Below are 5,148 nucleotides of genomic sequence, written 5' to 3'. Positions count from 1 at the left end.
TTTCCGGTGTATGAGTCGCAGTTTTTTTTTCATAGATTTGTCAGTCCAGTGACTTATACGCCGAAGCGACTTATATATGTTTTTTCTTCCCACATTCATAACGCAATTTTTGACTGACATTTTTAAATCTCGAAGAACTGAAACAGTGAGTCCTCCCATGCCTGCTCGCTTCACTCAGCCGGTGCAAGCGGAGGAACGCTGGAGAGCTCGTGGCTCTGGCCGCGATGGATGAATGGGTGGATGGATGGATGGATGGATGGATGGATGGATGGATGGATGGATGGATGGATGGATGGATGGATGGATGGTTAGATGAATGGATGGATGGATGGATGGCACCATGCTGCCCAGGTGAAATGAAGCTGTTTTGACCATTAAAGTTTTTTTTTGTTTGTTTGTTTGTTTTTTAAGGAAATGTTCAACTTATACAGTATATGTGACTTATTTATGTTTTTTCCCTCTCCGGGATGCTTTTCTTGACTGATGCGACTTATACTCAGGAGTGACTTATACGCTGGAAAATACAGTAACATGTTAACAAAAACATTCATAAAAATAATAATTTAACATTATTTATCTGAGGTACTGACTGCTATGAATTTAACTCCATTGCAGAACTCTCATCTTGAGCAAGCACGAAGGCGACAGTAGAAAGGAAAAACTCCCTCGTGAGGAAGAAACATTTAGCAGAACCAGGCTCAAGACAAGTAGCAATCTGCTTCGACTGGCTGGGTTTGGCATTACTTATAATAAGTTATTTATTCAGACTACAATGTTTTGAAGTTGTGTAAAATATAGTACTAGTGGCAGCAGTATTACTTCTCAAATGTAAAATTGTTAAATAATAAACAACTTTCTATATCCATACTTCTTATGAGCATCTTAACAGTTAAATCTGGTCCTCTGGACATTCAAAAAAAAACTAAACAAACAAAACAAAACCAAAAAAAGTAGAAACGTTTCGTCTTTCATCTGAAAGACTTCCTCAGTCAGGTGGTATAATAATGTCTAAAATGTAGTGCTGCAGCTCAAAACAGATTTTAATTCAGATTAATTTGTCTAACTGCTTATAAAAAAAAAGGTGTTAAACTGTGAGCGTGAAGACAGAAAAACCATAGAAGCAAAACTGCATCTCAGTTAGAGGCAGATACAGAAGAGCTTTGAGCTTCCAGGAGAAATGACCATAAAGTCAATTCCAGACACAAAACAACATGAAGAAAAGGAGAGCAGAGATTTGAGTCAGGTGGTGGAAATAAATGGGACTGAACAGAAATTTAAAAAATGGGGGCAAAATGGAGCAGAACAATCGGACAAAGACGAAGCAAAGATTGTCAGCTAACAGTCCAAAACCTTAGCTCAGTAATCGTAAACTGACAGCTGTGGCAACCATCTTGAATTAAGTTGACTCCAAAAGTTAATCAGCTTTAGATCTACATCTATTGATTAGTTTTAAAGAGTTTCATTAAAATCTGTTTGGTAGTTCCTGAAATATTTTCCTTACAGAGACACGGGTGATTGCGTGATTGTGTGTGTGGCAATAAACGATGTACCTAAAGAAGAACTGAGAGCAGAAGAAAAACGTAAAGTTGAATGATCTTATACAAATATTAAAGCATCTCTTGCCTCCTCACAACCCCTAAATTCAAAACAAGTGCATGTGAAATAACAGTTTTATAATGCTCTATGGTGTCTGACAGGTCAACCCTGTTGGGCCAAGAACAGACTCGTTTCTACCGTTTTCCACCGTCAGTTCTGAACTCGTACAGTTCAAGAAAACTTGTTTCATCCTGTCACGTCCCATCTGAGTGCATTGGACCAAACTTATCATTACAGTGACAAATTAATCTAGCTGCGTCTTCATTTTTCCTAATATGTCATGGTCTGAGTAAGCAACTTGGCAAGAACAAAGATTTTAATTATATATCATAAAACTTTCACCTCGCAGATGAGGTTGGATTTCATGGGTTTAGCAAAGAGACAAACAACAGAGACTGACAATATGTGGTGCTTGAAAGTTTGTGAACCCTTTAAAAGTTTCAAAATTTCTGCATAAATATGACCTAAAACATAATCAGATTTTCACACAAGTCCTAAAAGTAAAGAAAGAGAACCCAATTAAGCAACTGAGACTAAAATATTATATTTGATAATTCTTTTATTTAGAAAAATGATCAAATGTTGCATATTTGCGAGTGGCAAAAGTATGTGAACCTCTAGGATTAGCAGTTTATTTGAAGATGAAATTAGAGTCAGGTGTTTTCAATCAATGTGATGATGATCAGGTGTGAATAGGCACCCTGTTTGATTTAAAGAACAGGGATCTATCAAAGTCTGCTCTTCACAACATGTTTGTGGAAGTGGATCATGGCATGAACAAAGGAGATTTCTGAGAACCTCAGAAAAAGAGTTCATGATGCTCATCATCCTGGGAAAAGTTACAAAACCATCTCTAAAGAGTTTGGACTCCACCAATCCACTGCCTGGGATGAGTGAGATTGGGAACAGGTGAAGCAGGAGCTGGCAACATGAGGGGAGAAACACTGGAGAAGGCAGGAAACAAGCAAAATAAACACAAGAACCACAAAATCTAAAGAAATAACACAAAACATAGATTTGCACAGTATATCGTTTACAAAAAAGCAGAGGACCTAAGCAGCTGCCTTGTGGAATTCCACATGGAAGGTTTACAAAGTTAGAACAGATACCATTGAATGCAACACATTATTTCCTGTTACTGTGGTAACTACTCATGAAGTTGATGGCTCCTTTTTTAAGCCTTATGCTGATAGCTTGTGGTTTAAACAAGCAGGAGTAAACTGCACCACATGCCTGTTCATGCTGAATTTAGTGGGAGTTTACTTTGCTTAGTCTGCTAAAACCAACAGTTATTATGCAAATAGAGGATTTTTATTTTTATTTTTTGGGTTTCCCTCCAGGGCAGCACGGTGGCGCAACTCGTAGAGCTGCTGCCTCTCAGCGAGCAGGTCCTTGGTTCAAACCCCGGTCCAGGGGCCCTTCTAGGTGGAGTTTGCATGTTCTCTCTGTGCATGCGTGGGTTTTCTCCAGGTACTCCGGTTTCCTCCCACAGACCAAAAAACATGCATGTAAGGCTGATTGGTAACTCTAAATTGTCCCTAGGTGTGAGTGAGAGAGTGAATGGTTGTTTGTCTCTATGTGGCCCTTTGATGGACTTGCGACCCGTCCAGGGTGTACCCCGCCCCTCGCACAGTGATTGCTGGACATGGGCACCGGCGACCCCCGTGACCCAAAATGGAATAACCGGGTAAAGATAATGGATGGATGGATGGATGGATGGATGGATGGATGGATGGATGGATGGATGGATAGGTTTCCCTCCAGGACCAGGTAATTTCATATCAGAGCCTGCATGTCCATGAAGCAGGTGTCACCAACTTATTGCACTGGATTGAAGATAAAAGCTCAGAGTAAAATCTGAAAGAAAATCATATTCATTAATAAAATTTGACAAATAACAGACAATAAAAATGTTGCTCCTAAAAATAAAAATAAAAAAGCTGGGCCATCAAACAATTCAAAATATTATTCATGCTCCACAGCTATAAAATGTATTTACCAGCTTAGCTTTTGAAGCTGTTAGACTCATAAATCCCTAACCAGAAAAATCACTGTAATGCCACTTTATTTGGTGATATGTGACTTATCTGTGCTGCTGATTATCCATGCTGCTGATCTCTTGCCTTTATGCTGCTGTATTCATACCCATCTGCTCACTGCAGACTCATGTTCAGGCTGCTGTTTAATACACTGTATTATTTTACATTAGACCCTTACATACTGTTTCTTTTTATACTTTATATTTTTGATATTTTTGGGTGGGGCTGGGACCTTGAGTACACACTTTTGCTCCAACCTTATGTGATGTGATGCGAATGACAATAAAGAACCTTGAACCTTAGATTGATGTTTGTATTTGTGTTACAGATGCTAACTTTGAGCTGCAAACCTGATCTCTGTTACACTTGTTTCCTTCTCATCTTCGATCAAGACAGCCATAAAGAACAGGCCTTGTCCTCTAATTGCTACCAAACTGCAGCTTTACTCGTCAGTTTCACTTGTCAGTCGCAACAATTAAAAACAGAACTCATCTGTTGAAACGTGTTGGTCTTTACTGCCTATAATTCAATGCTGTAGACAAAGTAAAACTGTTTTCATCACAGTTGGAAAAAAGTTTGATAAAACTATTTTCTGTGCGGATTTTTTTTTTACTTTAGAGCACAGATGTTCACAGATGTCTGAGCGCAGAGTCAGAAAATCCATCTGATGCACGAGGAGCGAGGGAAATCAACTTCATGTTTAAAAATGTAAAATAACATCAGATCAAATACGCTGGGAAATTAAACTTAAAGTACCAACAAGTCCTCCAGGTGACACAGTTTTATAGATCATGTGTTCATACCATCAGATTCAACCCAGAAGTTCTTCTAAAGCAGATAGTATTTTACAGCCAATGCATGAGAAACAGAACATTTATTCCACTCTAAATGTAAACAGACATGAAAATGTACCAGTGCATCAAAACTGTGTGACTTCCTCATGCCAAACAGCTCTTACTTGACCGCTGATGACCAACTTTCAGTCTCTTAAGCTGTTTCTAGGTAAATAGACATGTAGCCAATAACAAAATTTTGGTTACAAGCTTTGAATTTAAGAACATATTTCCCATTAATCATCCATTGGTCCATACATTTTGCATTTATTATAACTGAGCTCATTACAAATAATGTCTACCTTACCTACCACTGTATGCAAATTTACATAAAGCTCAAAGACTTCCTGTATATTTTGCAGACAAACTGGTGGACTGTTTGAAGCATCGTCTGTTATTCTTTGTACGGCTGCCTGATTTTAGAGCAGATGCAAATAGTCCCTCAAGGTATGCATTATTGTTAGAGCAGACAGACATTTGATACATTTTACAATAAAAAGAGACCTTGTTTATGCCAGAAACATCAGAATCAGAATGCTTTTATTATCCTTACACAGTGAAGTACAACAAAATTACTTTGTGTGCAACCGTCCTAACGGTGGACAGAAGTTTACAGGGGGCTGCAGCTTCTAAGATGCTCTGCCCCGTTGCTTAGATAAGAAAAGGGGGAAGAAAACATA

This window comes from Nematolebias whitei, chromosome 5, assembly GCF_014905685.2.
Source record: "Nematolebias whitei isolate Nwh7 chromosome 5, NemWhi1, whole genome shotgun sequence".
Classification (NCBI taxonomy): domain Eukaryota; kingdom Metazoa; phylum Chordata; class Actinopteri; order Cyprinodontiformes; family Rivulidae; genus Nematolebias; species Nematolebias whitei.
The sequence above is the reverse complement of the archived record's forward strand: the minus strand, read 5'-3'. Positions refer to the sequence as shown.